Source organism: Lemur catta, chromosome 10 (genome assembly GCF_020740605.2).
Source record: "Lemur catta isolate mLemCat1 chromosome 10, mLemCat1.pri, whole genome shotgun sequence".
NCBI lineage: Eukaryota > Metazoa > Chordata > Mammalia > Primates > Lemuridae > Lemur > Lemur catta.
The window spans coordinates 31,173,362-31,195,995 of NC_059137.1; positions in this window are offsets into that span (position 1 = coordinate 31,173,362).

The window sequence follows — 22,634 nt, forward strand, 5'->3', positions numbered from 1 at the left end:
ATGCCAAGTTTACTGGGCCTCAGCCTGCTTTCGTCTGTGAAAACTCTTGTATGCTTCAGGAGGCAGAGACCAACATTAGGACAATTACGGTGAAAAGTGCTACGGAAAAATACCAAATAGTTCTCCACCTAGCGGTTCTTTCAAAAGTTGTGCCACACACCTCTTGGAAAGATCCAGTTACTCTGGCCTAGCCTTCGATTGGTCTGGAGAAGGAATCGCTGTTCCTAGCTGATGAATCAAATGATTCTGAAAGGAACGGTGAAAAGTGCGGATCCTGTTTCAGTCTTTAGACTGAAACAGGATCCGCACTATTCACCTGTCCCACAAAGGCGCACTTCTCATGTCTGGCGCTAGTCCAACAAACCCAGGACTGACAGAGGCCCTGCACTTGCCACCCCAGAAAAATATCTCATCTCCAAAGAAGGATTCTTATGCTAACGGATGTAAAGGGCTCCCGTTCTTGAAACGGTGGTGAAAGGATGGTGAAATAATGCTGAAAACAATCCTATCTTCCAAGGCTCCGGTGCCAGGTTTGGGAAACACCAAGTTCCCTGGGCCTCAACAGAGGGTTCTCTGTGAAAAGCATCATAGGCTTCAGGATGCAGAGACCGACCTCATGACTATTACGGTGCAAAACGCTTTGGAAATGTCCAATACTTACCAGCATACTGGTGATTTCAGAAGGGTTAGGATGAAATCTGAAGCACGATCCACACTTTTCCCACCTCAGGCAAATATGCACTTACCAACTCTGGAGGTAAACAAATCAAAGGCAGGGCTGACAGAAGCCCCGCACTTACACCCCACCCAGAAATCTCAACTACCAGGCAGGATTCTTATGCTAATGCGAGAAACCTGCTCGGGTTCTGAAAATCATGGTGAAACCACAGTGGAACACTACTTAAAAGAACACTTTCTTTGTAGTCTCTAGGACCAACTATTGGAAATGCCAAGTTTACTGGGCCTCAGCCTGCTTTCGTCTGTGAAAACTCTCGTATGCTTAAGGATGGAGAGACCAATTTAGGACAATTAGGGTGAAAAGTGCTACGGAAAAATACCAAATAGTTCTCCACCTAGCGGTTCTTTCAAAAGTTGTGCCACACACCTCTTAGAAACATCGAGTTACATTGGCCTAGCCTTCGATTGGTCTGGAGAAGGAATCACCGTTCCTAGCTGATGAATCAAATGATTCTGAAAGGAACGGTGAAAAGTGCGGATCCTGTTTCAGTCTTTAGACTGAAACAGGATCCGTACTATACACCTGTCCCACAGAGGCGCACTTCTCATGTCTGGCGCTAGTCCAACAAACCCAGGATTGACAGAGGCCCTGCACTTGCCACCCGAGAAAAATATCTCATCTCCAAAGAAGGATTCTTACGTTAATGGTTGAAAAGGGCTCCCGTTCTTGAAACGGTGGTGACACGATGGTGAAGTAATACTGAAAACAATCCTATCTTCCAAGGCTGCGGTGCCAGGTATGGGAAATACCAGGTTCCCTGGGCCTCAGCAGAGGGTTCTCTGCTAAAAGCGTCATAGGCTTCAGGTTGCAGAGACGGACCTCCTGACTATTACGGTGCAAAACGCTATGGAAATGGCAAATAATTGCCGGCATACTGGTGAATTCAAGAGGGTCAGGATGAAATCTGAAGCACGATCTACACTTTTCCCACCTCAGGCAAATATGCACTTACCAACTCTGGAGGTAAAGAAATCAAAGGCAGGGATGACAGAAGCCCCGCACTTACACCCCACCCAGAAATCTCAACTACCAGGCAGGATTCTTATGCTAATGCGAGAAACCTGCTCGAGTTCTGAAAATCATGGTGAAACCACAGTGGAATAATACTTAAAAGAACACTTTCCTTGTAGTCTCTAGGACCACCTACTGGAAATGCCAAGTTTACTGGGCCTCAGCCTGCTTTCGTCTGTGAAAACTCTTGTATGCTTCAGGAGGCAGAGACCAACATTAGGACAATTACGGTGAAAAGTGCTACGGAAAAATACCAAATAGTTCTCCACCTAGCGGTTCTTTCAAAAGTTGTGCCACACACCTCTTGGAAAGATCCAGTTACTCTGGCCTAGCCTTCGATTGGTCTGGAGAAGGAATCGCCGTTCCTAGCTGATGAATCAAATGATTCTGAAAGGAAGGGTGAAAAGTGCGGATCCTGTTTCAGTCTTTAGACTGAAACAGGATCCGCACTATTCTCCTCTCCCACAAAGGCGCACTTCTCATGTCTGGCGCTACTCCAACAAACCCAGGACTGACAGAGGCCCTGCACTTGCCACCCCAGAAAAATATCTCATCTCCAAAGAAGGATTCTTATGCTAACGGTGTAAAGGGCTCCCGTTCTTGAAACGATGGTGAAAGGATGGTGAAATAATACTGAAAACAATCCTATCTTCCAAGGCTCCGGTGCCAGGTTTGGGAAACACCAAGTTCCCTGGGCCTCAACAGAGGGTTCTCTGTGAAAAGCGTCATAGGCTTCAGGATGCAGAGACGGACCTCATGACTATTACGGTGCAAAACGCTATGGAAATGTCCAATAATTACCAGCATACTGGTGATTTCAGAAGGGTCAGGATGAAATCTGAAGCACGATCCACACTTTTCCCACCTCAGGCAAATATGCACTTACCAACTCTGGAGGTAAAGAAATCAAAGGCAGGGCTGAAAGAAGCCCCGCACTTACACCCCACCCAGAAATCTCAAGTACCAGGCAGGATTCTTATGCTAATGCGAGAAACCTGCTCGGGTTCTGAAAATCATGGTGAAAACACAGTGGAACAGTACTTAAAAGAACACTTTCTTTGTAGTCTCTAGGACCAACTATTGGAAATGCCAAGTTTACTGGGCCTCAGCCTGCTTTCGTCTGTAATAACTCTCATATGCTTAAGGATGCAGAGATCATCTTTAGGACAAATACGGTGAAAAGTGCTGCGGAAAAATACCAAACAGTTCTCCACCTAGCGGTTCTTTCAAAAATTGTGCCACACACCTCTTGGAAACATCGAGTTACATTGCCCTAGCCTTCGATTGGTCTGGAGAAGGAATCGCCGTTCCTAGCTGATGAATCAAATGATTCTGAAAGAAACGGTGAAAAGAGCGGATCCTGTTTCCGTCTTTAGACTGAAACAGGATCCGCACTATTCACCTGTCCCACAAAGGCGCACTTCTCATGTCTGCCGCTAGTCCAACAAACCCAGGACTGACAAAGGCCCTGCACTTGCCACCCCAGAAAAATATCTCATCTCCAAAGAAGGATTCCTATGCTAACGGATGTAAAGGGCTCCCGTTCTTGAAACGGTGGTGAAAGGATGGTGAAGTAATGCTGAAAACAATCCTATCTTCCCAGGCTGCAGTGCTAGGTTTGGGAAACACCAAGTTCCTTGGGCCTCAACAGAGGGTTCGCTGTGAAAAGCATCATAGCCTTCAGGATGCAGAGACCGACCTCATGACTATTACTGTGCAAAACGCTATGGAAATGTCCAATAATTACCAGCATACTGGTGATTTCAGAAGGGTCAGGAAGAAATTTGAAGCACGATCCACACTTTTCCCACCTCAAGCAAATATGCACTTACCAACTCTGGAGGTAAACAAATCAAAGGCAGGGCTGACAGAAGCCCCGCACTTACACCCCTCCCAGAAATCTCAACTACCAGGCAGGATTCTTATGCTAATGCGAGAAACCTGCTCGGGTTCTGAAAATCATGGTGAAACCACAGTGGAACACTACTTAAAAGAACACTGTCTTTGTAGTCTCTTGTACCAACTATTGGAAATGCCAAGTTTACTGGGCCTCAGCCTGCTTTCGTCTGTGAAAACTCTCGTATGCTTAAGGATGCAGAGACCAATTTAGGACAATTACGGTGAAAAGTGCTACGGAAAAATACCAAATAGTTCTCCACCTAGCGGTACTTTCAAAAGTTGTGCCACACAACTCTTGGAAAGATCCAGTTACATTGGCCTAGCCTCGATTGGTCTGGAGAAGGAATCGCCGTTCCTAGCTGATGAATCAAATGATTCTGAAAGGAACGGTGAAAAGTGCGCATCCTGTTTCAGTCTTTAGACTGAAACAGGATCCGCACTCTTCACCTCTCCCACAAAGGCGCACTTCTCATGTCTGGCGCTAGTCCAACAAACCCAGGATTGACCGAGGCCCTGCACTTGCCACCCGAGAAAAATATCTCATCTCCAAAGAAGGATTCTTACGTTAATGGTTGAAAAGGGCTCCCGTTCTTGAAACGGTGGTGACATGATGGTGAAATAATACTGAAAACAATCCTATCTTCCAAGGCTGCGGTGCCAGGTATGGGAAATACCAGGTTCCCTGGGCCTCAGCAGAGGTTTCTCTGCTAAAAGCGTCATAGGGTTGAGGTTGCAGAGACCGACCTCATGACTATTACGGTGCAAAACGCTATAGAAATGGCAAATAATTACCGGCATACTGGTGAATTCAAAAGGGTCAGGATGAAATCTGAAGCATGATCCACACTTTTCCCATCTCACGCAAATATGCACTTACCAACTCTGTTGGTAAGCAAATCAAAGGCAGGGCGGACAGAAGCCCCGCACTTACACCCCACCCAGAAATCTCAACTACCACGCAGGATTCTTATGCTAATGCGAGAAACCTCCTCAGGTTCTGAAAATCTTGGTGAAACCACAGTGGAATAATACTTAAAAGAACACTTTCTTTGTAGTCTCTAGGACCACCTATTGGAAATGCCAAGTTTACTGGGCCTCAGCCTGCTTTCGTCTGTGAAAACTCTCCTATGCTTAAGGATGGAGAGACCAATTTAGGACAATTAGGGTGAAAAGTGCTACGGAAAAATACCAAATAGTTCTCCACCTAGGGGTTCTTTCAAAAGTTGTGCCACACACCTCTTAGAAACATGGAGTTACATTGGCCTAGCCTTCGATTGGTCTGGAGAAGGAATCACCGTTCCTAGCTGATGAATCAAATGATTCTGAAAGGAACGGTGAAAAGTGCGGATCCTGTTTCAGTCTTTAGACTGAAACAGGATCCGCACTATTCACCTGTCCCACAGAGGCGCACTTCTCATGTCTGGCGCTACTCCAACAAACCCAGGATTGACAGAGGCCCTGCACTTGCCACCCCAGAAAAATATCTCATCTCCAAAGAAGGATTCTTACGTTAATGGTTGAAAAGGGCTCCCGTTCTTGAAACGGTGGTGACACGATGGTGAAATAATGCTGAAAACAATCCTATCTCCCAAGGCTGCGGTGCCAGGTATGGGAAATACCAGGTTCCCTGGGCCTCAGCAGAGGGTTCTCTGCTAAAAGCGTCATAGGCTTCAGGTTGCAGAGACGGACCTCATGACTATTACGGTGCAAAACGCTATGGAAATGGCAAATAATTGCCGGCATACTGGTGAATTCAAGAGGGTCAGGATGAAATCTGAAGCACGATCTACACTTTTCCCACCTCAGGCAAATATGCACTTACCAACTCTGGAGGTAAAGAAATCAAAGGCAGGGATGACAGAAGCCCCGCACTTACACCCCACCCAGAAATCTCAACTACCAGGCAGGATTCTTATGCTAATGCGAGAAACCTGCTCGAGTTCTGAAAATCATGGTGAAACCACAGTGGAATAATACTTAAAAGAACACTTTCCTTGTAGTCTCTAGGACCACCTACTGGAAATGCCACGTTTACTGGGCCTCAGCCTGCTTTCGTCTGTGAAAACTCTTGTATGCTTCAGGAGGCAGAGACCAACATTAGGACAATTATGGTGAAAAGTGCTATGGAAAAATACCAAATAGTTCTCCACCTAGCGGTTCTTTCAAAAGTTGTGCCACACACCTCTTGGAAAGATCCAGTTACTCTGGCCTAGCCTTCGATTGGTCTGGAGAAGGAATCGCCGTTCCTAGCTGATGAATCAAATGATTCTGAAAGGAACGGTGAAAAGTGCGGATCCTGTTTCAGTCTTTAGACTGAAACAGGATCCGCACTATTCACCTGTCCCACAAAGGCGCACTTCTCATGTCTGGCGCTAGTCCAACAAACCCAGGACTGACAGAGGCCCTGCACTTGCCACCCCAGAAAAATATCTCATCTCCAAAGAAGGATTCTTATGCTAACGGATGTAAAGGGCTCCCGTTCTTGAAACGGTGGTGAAAGGATGGTGAAATAATGCTGAAAACAATCCTATCTTCCAAGGCTCCGGTGCCAGGTTTGGGAAACACCAAGTTCCCTGGGCCTCAACAGAGGGTTCTCTGTGAAAAGCATCATAGGCTTCAGGATGCAGAGACCGACCTCATGACTATTACGGTGCAAAACGCTATGGAAATGTCCAATACTTACCAGCATACTGGTGATTTCAGAAGGGTCAGGATGAAATCTGAAGCACGATCCACACTTTTCCCACCTCAGGCAAATATGCACTTACCAGCTCTGGAGGTAAACAAATCAAAGGCAGGGCTGACAGAAGCCCCGCACTTACACCCCACCCAGAAATCTCAACTACCAGGCAGGATTCTTATGCTAATGCGAGAAACCTGCTCGGGTTCTGAAAATCATGGTGAAACCACAGTGGAACAGTACTTAAAAGAACACTTTCTTTGTAGTCTCTAGGACCAACTATTGGAAATGCCAAGTTTACTGGGCCTCAGCCTGCTTTCGTTTGTGAAAACTCTCGTATGCTTAAGGATGGAGAGACCAATTTAGGACAATTAGGGTGAAAAGTGCTACGGAAAAATACCAAATAGTTCTCCACCTAGCGGTTCTTTCAAAAGTTGTGCCACACACCTCTTAGAAACATCGAGTTACATTGGCCTAGCCTTCGATTGGTCTGGAGAAGGAATCACCGTTCCTAGCTGATGAATCAAATGATTCTGAAAGGAACGGTGAAAAGTGCGGATCCTGTTTCAGTCTTTAGACTGAAACAGGATCCGCACTATTCACCTGTCCCACAGAGGCGCACTTCTCATGTCTGGCGCTACTCCAACAAACCCAGGATTGACAGAGGCCCTGCACTTGCCACCCGAGAAAAATATCTCATCTCCAAAGAAGGATTCTTACGTTAATGGTTGAAAAGGGCTCCCGTTCTTGAAACGGTGGTGACACGATGGTGAAATAATACTGAAAACAATCCTATCTTCCAAGGCTGCGGTGCCAGGTATGGGAAATACCAGGTTCCCTGGGCCTCAGCAGAGGGTTCTCTGCTAAAAGCGTCATAGGCTTCAGGTTGCAGAGACGGACCTCATGACTATTACGGTGCAAAACGCTATGGAAATGGCAAATAATTGCCGGCATACTGGTGAATTCAAGAGGGTCAGGATGAAATCTGAAGCACGATCTACACTTTTCCCACCTCAGGCAAATATGCACTTACCAACTCTGGAGGTAAAGAAATCAAAGGCAGGGACGACAGAAGCCCCGGACTTACACCCCACCCAGAAATCTCAACTACCAGGCAGGATTCTTATGCTAATGCGAGAAACCTGCTCGGGTTCTGAAAATCATGGTGAAACCACAGTGGAATAATACTTAAAAGAACACTTTCCTTGTAGTCTCTAGGACCACCTACTGGAAATGCCACGTTTACTGGGCCTCAGCCTGCTTTCGTCTGTGAAAACTCTTGTATGCTTCAGGAGGCAGAGACCAACATTAGGACAATTACGGTGAAAAGTGCTACGGAAAAATACCAAATAGTTCTCCACCTAGCGGTTCTTTCAAAAGTTGTGCCACACACCTCTTGGAAAGATCCAGTTACTCTGGCCTAGCCTTCGATTGGTCTGGAGAAGGAATCGCCGTTCCTAGCTGATGAATCAAATGATTCTGAAAGGAACGGTGAAAAGTGCGGATCCTGTTTCAGTCTTTAGACTGAAACAGGATCCGCACTATTCACCTGTCCCACAAAGGCGCACTTCTCATGTCTGGCGCTACTCCAACAAACCCAGGACTGACAGAGGCCCTGCACTTGCCACCCCAGAAAAATATCTCATCTCCAAAGAAGGATTCTTATGCTAACGGATGTAAAGGGCTCCCGTTCTTGAAACGGTGGTGAAAGGATGGTGAAATAATGCTGAAAACAATCCTATCTTCCAAGGCTCCGGTGCCAGGTTTGGGAAACACCAAGTTCCCTGGGCCTCAACAGAGGGTTCTCTGTGAAAAGCATCATAGGCTTCAGGATGCAGAGACGGACCTCATGACTATTACGGTGCAAAACGCTATGGAAATGGCAAATAATTGCCGGCATACTGGTGAATTCAAGAGGGTCAGGATGAAATCTGAAGCACGATCTACACTTTTCCCACCTCAGGCAAATATGCACTTACCAACTCTGGAGGTAAAGAAATCAAAGGCAGGGATGACAGAAGCCCCGCACTTACACCCCACCCAGAAATCTCAACTACCAGGCAAGATTCTTATGCTAATGCGAGAAACCTGCTCGAGTTCTGAAAATCATGGTGAACCCACAGTGGAATAATACTTAAAAGAACACTTTCCTTGTAGTCTCTAGGACCACCTACTGGAAATGCCAAGTTTACTGGGCCTCAGCCTGCTTTCGTCTGTGAAAACTCTTGTATGCTTCAGGAGGCAGAGACCAACATTAGGACAATTACGGTGAAAAGTGCTACGGAAAAATACCAAATAGTTCTCCACCTAGCGGTTCTTTCAAAAGTTGTGCCACACACCTCTTGGAAAGATCCAGTTACTCTGGCATAGCCTTCGATTGGTCTGGAGAAGGAATCACCGTTCCTAGCTGATGAATCAAATGATTCTGAAAGGAACGGTGAAAAGTGCGGATCCTGTTTCAGTCTTTAGACTGAAACAGGATCCGCACTATTCACCTGTCCCACAGAGGCTCACTTCTCATGTCTGGCGCTACTCCAACAAACCCAGGACTGACAGAGGCCCTGCACTTGCCACCCGAGAAAAATATCTCATCTCCAAAGAAGGATTCTTACGTTAATGGTTGAAAAGGGCTCCCGTTCTTGAAACGGTGGTGACACGATGGTGAAATAATACTGAAAACAATCCTATCTTCCAAGGCTGCGGTGCCAGGTATGGGAAATACCAGGTTCCCTGGGCCTCAGCAGAGGGTTCTCTGCTAAAAGCGTCATAGGCTTCAGGTTGCAGAGACGGACCTCATGACTATTACGGTGCAAAACGCCATGGAAATGGCAAATAATTGCCGGCATACTGGTGAATTCAAGAGGGTCAGGATGAAATCTGAAGCACGATCTACACTTTTCCCACCTCAGGCAAATATGCACTTACCAACTCTGGAGGTAAAGAAATCAAAGGCAGGGATGACAGAAGCCCCGCACTTACACCCCAACCAGAAATCTCAACTACCAGGCAGGATTCTTATGCTAATGCGAGAAACCTGCTCGGGTTCTGAAAATCATGGTGAAACCACACTGGAATAATACTTAAAGGAACACTTTCCTTGTAGTCTCTAGGACCACCTACTGGAAATGCCAAGTTTACTGGGCCTCAGCCTGCTTTCGTCTGTGAAAACTCTTGTATGCTTCAGGAGGCAGAGACCAACATTAGGACAATTACGGTGACAAGTGCTACGGAAAAATACCAAATAGTTCTCCACCTAGCGGTTCTTTCAAAAGTTGTGCCACACACCTCTTGGAAAGATCCAGTTACTCTGGCCTAGCCTTCGATTGGTCTGGAGAAGGAATCGCCGTTCCTAGCTGATGAATCAAATGATTCTGAAAGGAACGGTGAAAAGTGCGGATCCTGTTTCAGTCTTTAGACTGAAACAGGATCCCCACTATTCACCTGTCCCACAAAGGAGCACTTCTCATGTCTGGCGCTAGTCCAACAAACCCAGGACTGACAGAGGCCCTGCACTTGCCACCCCAGAAAAATATCTCATCTCCAAAGAAGGATTCTTATGCTAACGGATGTAAAGGGCTCCCGTTCTTGAAACGGTGGTGAAAGATGGTGAAATAATGCTGAAAACAATCCTATCTTCCAAGGCTCCGGTGCCAGGTTTGGGAAACACCAAGTTCCCTGGGCCTCAACAGAGGGTTCTCTGTGAAAAGCATCATAGGCTTCAGGATGCAGAGACCGACCTCATGACTATTACGGTGCAAAACGCTATGGAAATGGCAAATAATTGCCGGCATACTGGTGATTTCAGAAGGGTCAGGATGAAATCTGAAGCACGATCCACACTTTTCCCACCTCAGGCAAATATGCACTTACCAACTCTGGAGGTAAACAAATCAAAGGCAGGGCTGACAGAAGCCCCGCACTTACACCCCACCCAGAAATCTCAACTACCAGGCAGGATTCTTATGCTAATGCGAGAAACCTGCTGGGGTTCTGAAAATCATGGTGAAACCACAGTGGAACACTACTTAAAAGAACACTTTCTTTGTAGTCTCTAGGACCAACTATTGGAAATGCCAAGTTTACTGGGCCTCAGCCTGCTTTCGTCTGTGAAAACTCTCGTATGCTTAAGGATGGAGAGACCAATTTAGGACAATTAGGGTGAAAAGTGCTACGGAAAAATACCAAATAGTTCTCCACCTAGCGTTTCTTTCAAAAGTTGTGCCACACACCTCTTAGAAACATCGAGTTACATTGGCCTAGCCTTCGATTGGTCTGGAGAAGGAATCACCGTTCCTAGCTGATGAATCAAATGATTCTGAAAGGAACGGTGAAAAGTGCGGATCCTGTTTCAGTCTTTAGACTGAAACAGGATCCGCACTATTCACCTGTCCCACAAAGGCGCACTTCTCATGTCTGGCGCTACTCCAACAAACCCAGGACTGACAGAGGCCCTGCACTTGCCACCCCAGAAAAATATCTCATCTCCAAAGAAGGATTCTTATGCTAACGGATGTAAAGGGCTCCCGTTCTTGAAACGGTGGTGAAAGGATGGTGAAATAATGCTGAAAACAATCCTATCTTCCAAGGCTCCGGTGCCAGGTTTGGGAAACACCAAGTTCCCTGGGCCTCAACAGAGGGTTCTCTGTGAAAAGCATCATAGGCTTCAGGATGCAGAGACCGACCTCATGACTATTACGGTGCAAAACGCTATGGAAATGGCAAATAATTGCCGGCATACTGGTGATTTCAGAAGGGTCAGGATGAAATCTGAAGCACGATCCACACTTTTCCCACCTCAGGCAAATATGCACTTACCAACTCTGGAGGTAAACAAATCAAAGGCAGGGCTGACAGAAGCCCCGCACTTACACCCCACCCAGAAATCTCAGCTACCAGGCAGGATTCTTATGCTAATGCGAGAAACCTGCTCGGGTTCTGAAAATCATGGTGAAACCACAGTGGAATAATACTTAAAAGAACACTTTCCTTGTAGTCTCTAGGACCACCTACTGGAAATGCCACGTTTACTGGGCCTCAGCCTGCTTTCGTCTGTGAAAACTCTTGTATGCTTCAGGAGGCAGAGACCAACATTAGGACAATTATGGTGAAAAGTGCTATGGAAAAATACCAAATAGTTCTCCACCTAGCGGTTCTTTCAAAAGTTGTGCCACACACCTCTTGGAAAGATCCAGTTACTCTGGCCTAGCCTTCGATTGGTCTGGAGAAGGAATCGCCGTTCCTAGCTGATGAATCAAATGATTCTGAAAGGAACGGTGAAAAGTGCGGATCCTGTTTCAGTCTTTAGACTGAAACAGGATCCGCACTATTCACCTGTCCCACAAAGGCGCACTTCTCATGTCTGGCGCTAGTCCAACAAACCCAGGACTGACAGAGGCCCTGCACTTGCCACCCCAGAAAAATATCTCATCTCCAAAGAAGGATTCTTATGCTAACGGATGTAAAGGGCTCCCGTTCTTGAAACGGTGGTGAAAGGATGGTGAAATAATGCTGAAAACAATCCTATCTTCCAAGGCTCCGGTGCCAGGTTTGGGAAACACCAAGTTCCCTGGGCCTCAACAGAGGGTTCTCTGTGAAAAGCATCATAGGCTTCAGGATGCAGAGACCGACCTCATGACTATTACGGTGCAAAACGCTATGGAAATGTCCAATACTTACCAGCATACTGGTGATTTCAGAAGGGTCAGGATGAAATCTGAAGCACGATCCACACTTTTCCCACCTCAGGCAAATATGCACTTACCAGCTCTGGAGGTAAACAAATCAAAGGCAGGGCTGACAGAAGCCCCGCACTTACACCCCACCCAGAAATCTCAACTACCAGGCAGGATTCTTATGCTAATGCGAGAAACCTGCTCGGGTTCTGAAAATCATGGTGAAACCACAGTGGAACAGTACTTAAAAGAACACTTTCTTTGTAGTCTCTAGGACCAACTATTGGAAATGCCAAGTTTACTGGGCCTCAGCCTGCTTTCGTTTGTGAAAACTCTCGTATGCTTAAGGATGGAGAGACCAATTTAGGACAATTAGGGTGAAAAGTGCTACGGAAAAATACCAAATAGTTCTCCACCTAGCGGTTCTTTCAAAAGTTGTGCCACACACCTCTTAGAAACATCGAGTTACATTGGCCTAGCCTTCGATTGGTCTGGAGAAGGAATCACCGTTCCTAGCTGATGAATCAAATGATTCTGAAAGGAACGGTGAAAAGTGCGGATCCTGTTTCAGTCTTTAGACTGAAACAGGATCCGCACTATTCACCTGTCCCACAGAGGCGCACTTCTCATGTCTGGCGCTACTCCAACAAACCCAGGATTGACAGAGGCCCTGCACTTGCCACCCCAGAAAAATATCTCATCTCCAAAGAAGGATTCTTACGTTAATGGTTGAAAAGGGCTCCCGTTCTTGAAACGGTGGTGACACGATGGTGAAATAATACTGAAAACAATCCTATCTTCCAAGGCTGCGGTGCCAGGTATGGGAAATACCAGGTTCCCTGGGCCTCAGCAGAGGGTTCTCTGCTAAAAGCGTCATAGGCTTCAGGTTGCAGAGACGGACCTCATGACTATTACGGTGCAAAACGCTATGGAAATGGCAAATAATTGCCGGCATACTGGTGAATTCAAGAGGGTCAGGATGAAATCTGAAGCACGATCTACACTTTTCCCACCTCAGGCAAATATGCACTTACCAACTCTGGAGGTAAAGAAATCAAAGGCAGGGACGACAGAAGCCCCGGACTTACACCCCACCCAGAAATCTCAACTACCAGGCAGGATTCTTATGCTAATGCGAGAAACCTGCTCGGGTTCTGAAAATCATGGTGAAACCACAGTGGAATAATACTTAAAAGAACACTTTCCTTGTAGTCTCTAGGACCACCTACTGGAAATGCCACGTTTACTGGGCCTCAGCCTGCTTTCGTCTGTGAAAACTCTTGTATGCTTCAGGAGGCAGAGACCAACATTAGGACAATTACGGTGAAAAGTGCTACGGAAAAATACCAAATAGTTCTCCACCTAGCGGTTCTTTCAAAAGTTGTGCCACACACCTCTTGGAAAGATCCAGTTACTCTGGCCTAGCCTTCGATTGGTCTGGAGAAGGAATCGCCGTTCCTAGCTGATGAATCAAATGATTCTGAAAGGAACGGTGAAAAGTGCGGATCCTGTTTCAGTCTTTAGACTGAAACAGGATCCGCACTATTCACCTGTCCCACAAAGGCGCACTTCTCATGTCTGGCGCTACTCCAACAAACCCAGGACTGACAGAGGCCCTGCACTTGCCACCCCAGAAAAATATCTCATCTCCAAAGAAGGATTCTTATGCTAACGGATGTAAAGGGCTCCCGTTCTTGAAACGGTGGTGAAAGGATGGTGAAATAATGCTGAAAACAATCCTATCTTCCAAGGCTCCGGTGCCAGGTTTGGGAAACACCAAGTTCCCTGGGCCTCAACAGAGGGTTCTCTGTGAAAAGCATCATAGGCTTCAGGATGCAGAGACGGACCTCATGACTATTACGGTGCAAAACGCTATGGAAATGGCAAATAATTGCCGGCATACTGGTGAATTCAAGAGGGTCAGGATGAAATCTGAAGCACGATCTACACTTTTCCCACCTCAGGCAAATATGCACTTACCAACTCTGGAGGTAAAGAAATCAAAGGCAGGGATGACAGAAGCCCCGCACTTACACCCCACCCAGAAATCTCAACTACCAGGCAGGATTCTTATGCTAATGCGAGAAACCTGCTCGAGTTCTGAAAATCATGGTGAACCCACAGTGGAATAATACTTAAAAGAACACTTTCCTTGTAGTCTCTAGGACCACCTACTGGAAATGCCAAGTTTACTGGGCCTCAGCCTGCTTTCGTCTGTGAAAACTCTTGTATGCTTCAGGAGGCAGAGACCAACATTAGGACAATTACGGTGAAAAGTGCTACGGAAAAATACCAAATAGTTCTCCACCTAGCGGTTCTTTCAAAAGTTGTGCCACACACCTCTTGGAAAGATCCAGTTACTCTGGCATAGCCTTCGATTGGTCTGGAGAAGGAATCACCGTTCCTAGCTGATGAATCAAATGATTCTGAAAGGAACGGTGAAAAGTGCGGATCCTGTTTCAGTCTTTAGACTGAAACAGGATCCGCACTATTCACCTGTCCCACAGAGGCTCACTTCTCATGTCTGGCGCTACTCCAACAAACCCAGGACTGACAGAGGCCCTGCACTTGCCACCCGAGAAAAATATCTCATCTCCAAAGAAGGATTCTTACGTTAATGGTTGAAAAGGGCTCCCGTTCTTGAAACGGTGGTGACACGATGGTGAAATAATACTGAAAACAATCCTATCTTCCAAGGCTGCGGTGCCAGGTATGGGAAATACCAGGTTCCCTGGGCCTCAGCAGAGGGTTCTCTGCTAAAAGCGTCATAGGCTTCAGGTTGCAGAGACGGACCTCATGACTATTACGGTGCAAAACGCCATGGAAATGGCAAATAATTGCCGGCATACTGGTGAATTCAAGAGGGTCAGGATGAAATCTGAAGCACGATCTACACTTTTCCCACCTCAGGCAAATATGCACTTACCAACTCTGGAGGTAAAGAAATCAAAGGCAGGGATGACAGAAGCCCCGCACTTACACCCCAACCAGAAATCTCAACTACCAGGCAGGATTCTTATGCTAATGCGAGAAACCTGCTCGGGTTCTGAAAATCATGGTGAAACCACACTGGAATAATACTTAAAGGAACACTTTCCTTGTAGTCTCTAGGACCACCTACTGGAAATGCCAAGTTTACTGGGCCTCAGCCTGCTTTCGTCTGTGAAAACTCTTGTATGCTTCAGGAGGCAGAGACCAACATTAGGACAATTACGGTGACAAGTGCTACGGAAAAATACCAAATAGTTCTCCACCTAGCGGTTCTTTCAAAAGTTGTGCCACACACCTCTTGGAAAGATCCAGTTACTCTGGCCTAGCCTTCGATTGGTCTGGAGAAGGAATCGCCGTTCCTAGCTGATGAATCAAATGATTCTGAAAGGAACGGTGAAAAGTGCGGATCCTGTTTCAGTCTTTAGACTGAAACAGGATCCCCACTATTCACCTGTCCCACAAAGGAGCACTTCTCATGTCTGGCGCTAGTCCAACAAACCCAGGACTGACAGAGGCCCTGCACTTGCCACCCCAGAAAAATATCTCATCTCCAAAGAAGGATTCTTATGCTAACGGATGTAAAGGGCTCCCGTTCTTGAAACGGTGGTGAAAGATGGTGAAATAATGCTGAAAACAATCCTATCTTCCAAGGCTCCGGTGCCAGGTTTGGGAAACACCAAGTTCCCTGGGCCTCAACAGAGGGTTCTCTGTGAAAAGCATCATAGGCTTCAGGATGCAGAGACCGACCTCATGACTATTACGGTGCAAAACGCTATGGAAATGGCAAATAATTGCCGGCATACTGGTGATTTCAGAAGGGTCAGGATGAAATCTGAAGCACGATCCACACTTTTCCCACCTCAGGCAAATATGCACTTACCAACTCTGGAAGTAAACAAATCAAAGGCAGGGCTGACAGAAGCCCCGCACTTACACCCCACCCAGAAATCTCAACTACCAGGCAGGATTCTTATGCTAATGCGAGAAACCTGCTGGGGTTCTGAAAATCATGGTGAAACCACAGTGGAACACTACTTAAAAGAACACTTTCTTTGTAGTCTCTAGGACCAACTATTGGAAATGCCAAGTTTACTGGGCCTCAGCCTGCTTTCGTCTGTGAAAACTCTCGTATGCTTAAGGATGGAGAGACCAATTTAGGACAATTAGGGTGAAAAGTGCTACGGAAAAATACCAAATAGTTCTCCACCTAGCGTTTCTTTCAAAAGTTGTGCCACACACCTCTTAGAAACATCGAGTTACATTGGCCTAGCCTTCGATTGGTCTGGAGAAGGAATCACCGTTCCTAGCTGATGAATCAAATGATTCTGAAAGGAACGGTGAAAAGTGCGGATCCTGTTTCAGTCTTTAGACTGAAACAGGATCCGCACTATTCACCTGTCCCACAAAGGCGCACTTCTCATGTCTGGCGCTACTCCAACAAACCCAGGACTGACAGAGGCCCTGCACTTGCCACCCCAGAAAAATATCTCATCTCCAAAGAAGGATTCTTATGCTAACGGATGTAAAGGGCTCCCGTTCTTGAAACGGTGGTGAAAGGATGGTGAAATAATGCTGAAAACAATCCTATCTTCCAAGGCTCCGGTGCCAGGTTTGGGAAACACCAAGTTCCCTGGGCCTCAACAGAGGGTTCTCTGTGAAAAGCATCATAGGCTTCAGGATGCAGAGACCGACCTCATGACTATTACGGTGCAAAACGCTATGGAAATGGCAAATAATTGCCGGCATACTGGTGATTTCAGAAGGGTCAGGATGAAATCTGAAGCACGATCCACACTTTTCCCACCTCAGGCAAATATGCACTTACCAACTCTGGAGGTAAACAAATCAAAGGCAGGGCTGACAGAAGCCCCGCACTTACACCCCACCCAGAAATCTCAGCTACCAGGCAGGATTCTTATGCTAATGCGAGAAACCTGCTCGGGTTCTGAAAATCATGGTGAAACCACAGTGGAATAATACTTAAAAGAACACTTTCTTTGTAGTCTCTAGGACCAACTATTGGAAATGCCAAGTTTACTGGGCCTCAGCCTGCTTTCGTCTGTGAAAACTCTCGTATGCTTAAGGATGGAGAGACCAATTTAGGACAATTAGGGTGAAAAGTGCTACGGAAAAATACCAAATAGTTCTCCACCTAGGGGTTCTTTCAAAAGTTGTGCCACACACCTCTTAGAAACATCGAGTTACATTGGCCTAGCCTTCGATTGGTCTGGAGAAGGAATCACCGTTCCTAGCTGATGAATCAAATGATTCTGAAAGGAACGGTGAAAAGTGCGGATCCTGTTTCAGTCTTTAGACTGAAACAGGATCCGCACTATTCACCTGTCCCACAGAGGCACACTTCTCATGTCTGGCGCTACTCCAACAAACCCAGGATTGACAGAGGCCCTGCACTTGCCACCCGAGAAAAATATCTCATCTCCAAAGAAGGATTCTTACGTTAATGGTTGAAAAGGGCTCCCGTTCTTGAAACGGTGGTGACACGATGGTGAAATAATACTGAAAACAATCCTATCTTCCAAGGCTGCGGTGCCAGGTATGGGAAATACCAGGTTCCCTGGGCCTCTTCAGAGGGTTCTCTGCTAAAAGCGTCATAGGCTTCAGGTTGCAGAGACGGACCTCATGACTATTACGGTGCAAAACGCTATGGAAATGGCAAATAATTGCCGGCATACTGGTGAATTCAAGAGGGTCAGGATGAAATCTGAAGCACGATCTACACTTTTCCCACCTCAGGCAAATATGCACTTACCAACTCTGGAGGTAAAGAAATCAAAGGCAGGGCTGACAGAAGCCCCGCACTTACACCCCACCCAGAAATCTCAACTACCAGGCAGGATTCTTATGCTAATGCGAGAAACCTGCTCGAGTTCTGAAAATCATGGTGAAACCACAGTGGAATAATACTTAAAAGAACACTTTCCTTGTAGTCTCTAGGACCACCTACTGGAAATGCCACGTTTACTGGGCCTCAGCCTGCTTTCGTCTGTGAAAACTCTTGTATGCTTCAGGAGGCAGAGACCAACATTAGGACAATTACGGTGAAAAGTGCTACGGAAAAATACCAGATAGTTCTCCACTTAGCGGTTCTTTCAAAAGTTGTGCCACACACCTCTTGGAAAGATCCAGTTACTCTGGCCTAGCCTTCGATTGGTCTGGAGAAGGAATCGCCGTTCCTAGCTGATGAATCAAATGATTCTGAAAGGAACGGTGAAAAGTGCGGATCCTGTTTCAGTCTTTAGACTGAAACAGGATCCGCACTATTCACCTGTCCCACAAAGGAGCACTTCTCATGTCTGGCGCTAGTCCAACAAACCCAGGACTGACAGAGGCCCTGCACTTGCCACCCCAGAAAAATATCTCATCTCCAAAGAAGGATTCTTATGCTAACGGATGTAAAGGGCTCCCGTTCTTGAAACGGTGGTGAAAGGATGGTGAAATAATGCTGAAAACAATCCTATCTTCCAAGGCTCCGGTGCCAGGTTTGGGAAACACCAAGTTCCCTGGGCCTCAACAGAGGGTTCTCTGTGAAAAGCATCATAGGCTTCAGGATGCAGAGACCGACCTCATGACTATTACGGTGCAAAACGCTATGGAAATGTCCAATACTTACCAGCATACTGGTGATTTCAGAAGGGTCAGGATGAAATCTGAAGCACGATCCACACTTTTCCCACCTCAGGCAAATATGCACTTACCAACTCTGGAGGTAAAGAAATCAAAGGCAGGGATGACAGAAGCCCCGCACTTACACCCCACCCAGAAATCTCAACTACCAGGCAGGATTCTTATGCTAATGCGAGAAACCTGCTCGAGTTCTGAAAATCATGGTGAAACCACAGTGGAATAATACTTAAAAGAACACTTTCCTTGTAGTCTCTAGGACCACCTACTGGAAATGCCACGTTTACTGGGCCTCAGCCTGCTTTCGTCTGTGAAAACTCTTGTATGCTTCAGGAGGCAGAGACCAACATTAGGACAATTACGGTGAAAAGTGCTACGGAAAAATACCAAATAGTTCTCCACCTAGCGGTTCTTTCAAAAGTTGTGCCACACACCTCTTGGAAAGATCCAGTTACTCTGGCCTAGCCTTCGATTGGTCTGGAGAAGGAATCGCCGTTCCTAGCTGATGAATCAAATGATTCTGAAAGGAACGGTGAAAAGTGCGGATCCTGTTTCAGTCTTTAGACTGAAACAGGATCCGCACTATTCACCTGTCCCACAAAGGCGCACTTCTCATGTCTGGCGCTACTCCAACAAACCCAGGACTGACAGAGGCCCTGCACTTGCCACCCCAGAAAAATATCTCATCTCCAAAGAAGGATTCTTATGCTAACGGATGTAAAGGGCTCCCGTTCTTGAAACGGTGGTGAAAGGATGGTGAAATAATGCTGAAAACAATCCTATCTTCCAAGGCTCCGGTGCCAGGTTTGGGAAACACCAAGTTCCCTGGGCCTCAACAGAGGGTTCTCTGTGAAAAGCATCATAGGCTTCAGGATGCAGAGACCGACCTCATGACTATTACGGTGCAAAACGCTATGGAAATGGCAAATAATTGCCGGCATACTGGTGAATTCAAGAGGGTCAGGATGAAATCTGAAGCACGATCTACACTTTTCCCACCTCAGGCAAATATGCACTTACCAACTCTGGAGGTAAAGAAATCAAAGGCAGGGATGACAGAAGCCCCACACTTACACCCCACCCAGAAATCTCAACTACCAGGCAGGATTCTTATGCTAATGCGAGAAACCTGCTCGGGTTCTGAAAATCATGGTGAAACCACAGTGGAATAATACTTAAAAGAACACTTTCCTTGTAGTCTCTAGGACCACCTACTGGAAATGCCAAGTTTACTGGGCCTCAGCCTGCTTTCGTCTGTGAAAACTCTTGTATGCTTCAGGAGGCAGAGACCAACATTAGGACAATTATGGTGAAAAGTGCTACGGAAAAATACCAAATAGTTCTCCACCTAGCGGTTCTTTCAAAAGTTGTGCCACACACCTCTTGGAAAGATCCAGTTACTCTGGCATAGCCTTCGATTGGTCTGGAGAAGGAATCGCCGTTCCTAGCTGATGAATCAAATGATTCTGAAAGGAACGGTGAAAAGTGCGGATCCTGTTTCAGTCTTTAGACTGAAACAGGATCCGCACTATTCACCTGTCCCACAGAGGCTCACTTCTCATGTCTGGCGCTACTCCAACAAACCCAGGATTGACAGAGGCCCTGCACTTGCCACCCGAGAAAAATATCTCATCTCCCAAGAAGGATTCTTACGTTAATGGTTGAAAAGGGCTCCCGTTCTTGAAACGGTGGTGACACGATGGTGAAATAATACTGAAAACAATCCTATCTTCCAAGGCTGCGGTGCCAGGTATGGGAAATACCAGGTTCCCTGGGCCTCAGCAGAGGGTTCTCTGCTAAAAGCGTCATAGGCTTCAGGTTGCAGAGACGGACCTCATGACTATTACGGTGCAAAACGCCATGGAAATGGCAAATAATTGCCGGCATACTGGTGAATTCAAGAGGGTCAGGATGAAATCTGAAGCACGATCTACACTTTTCCCACCTCAGGCAAATATGCACTTACCAACTCTGGAGGTAAAGAAATCAAAGGCAGGGATGACAGAAGCCCCGCACTTACACCCCACCCAGAAATCTCAACTACCAGGCAGGATTCTTATGCTAATGCGAGAAACCTGCTCGAGTTCTGAAAATCATGGTGAAACCACAGTGGAATAATACTTAAAAGAACACTTTCCTTGTAGTCTCTAGGACCACCTACTGGAAATGCCACGTTTACTGGGCCTCAGCCTGCTTTCGTCTGTGAAAACTCTTGTATGCTTCAGGAGGCAGAGACCAACATTAGGACAATTACGGTGAAAAGTGCTACGGAAAAATACCAAATAGTTCTCCACCTAGCGGTTCTTTCAAAAGTTGTGCCACACACCTCTTGGAAAGATCCAGTTACTCTGGCCTAGCCTTCGATTGGTCTGGAGAAGGAATCGCCGTTCCTAGCTGATGAATCAAATGATTCTGAAAGGAACGGTGAAAAGTGCGGATCCTGTTTCAGTCTTTAGACTGAAACAGGATCCGCACTATTCACCTGTCCCACAAAGGCGCACTTCTCATGTCTGGCGCTACTCCAACAAACCCAGGACTGACAGAGGCCCTGCACTTGCCACCCCAGAAAAATATCTCATCTCCAAAGAAGGATTCTTATGCTAACGGATGTAAAGGGCTCCCGTTCTTGAAACGGTGGTGAAAGGATGGTGAAATAATGCTGAAAACAATCCTATCTTCCAAGGCTCCGGTGCCAGGTTTGGGAAACACCAAGTTCCCTGGGCCTCAACAGAGGGTTCTCTGTGAAAAGCATCATAGGCTTCAGGATGCAGAGACCGACCTCATGACTATTACGGTGCAAAACGCTATGGAAATGGCAAATAATTGCCGGCATACTGGTGAATTCAAGAGGGTCAGGATGAAATCTGAAGCACGATCTACACTTTTCCCACCTCAGGCAAATATGCACTTACCAACTCTGGAGGTAAAGAAATCAAAGGCAGGGATGACAGAAGCCCCACACTTACACCCCACCCAGAAATCTCAACTACCAGGCAGGATTCTTATGCTAATGCGAGAAACCTGCTCGGGTTCTGAAAATCATGGTGAAACCACAGTGGAATAATACTTAAAAGAACACTTTCCTTGTAGTCTCTAGGACCACCTACTGGAAATGCCAAGTTTACTGGGCCTCAGCCTGCTTTCGTCTGTGAAAACTCTTGTATGCTTCAGGAGGCAGAGACCAACATTAGGACAATTATGGTGAAAAGTGCTACGGAAAAATACCAAATAGTTCTCCACCTAGCGGTTCTTTCAAAAGTTGTGCCACACACCTCTTGGAAAGATCCAGTTACTCTGGCATAGCCTTCGATTGGTCTGGAGAAGGAATCGCCGTTCCTAGCTGATGAATCAAATGATTCTGAAAGGAACGGTGAAAAGTGCGGATCCTGTTTCAGTCTTTAGACTGAAACAGGATCCGCACTATTCACCTGTCCCACAGAGGCTCACTTCTCATGTCTGGCGCTACTCCAACAAACCCAGGATTGACAGAGGCCCTGCACTTGCCACCCGAGAAAAATATCTCATCTCCCAAGAAGGATTCTTACGTTAATGGTTGAAAAGGGCTCCCGTTCTTGAAACGGTGGTGACACGATGGTGAAATAATACTGAAAACAATCCTATCTTCCAAGGCTGCGGTGCCAGGTATGGGAAATACCAGGTTCCCTGGGCCTCAGCAGAGGGTTCTCTGCTAAAAGCGTCATAGGCTTCAGGTTGCAGAGACGGACCTCATGACTATTACGGTGCAAAACGCCATGGAAATGGCAAATAATTGCCGGCATACTGGTGAATTCAAGAGGGTCAGGATGAAATCTGAAGCACGATCTACACTTTTCCCACCTCAGGCAAATATGCACTTACCAACTCTGGAGGTAAAGAAATCAAAGGCAGGGATGACAGAAGCCCCGCACTTACACCCCACCCAGAAATCTCAACTACCAGGCAGGATTCTTATGCTAATGCGAGAAACCTGCTCGAGTTCTGAAAATCATGGTGAAACCAC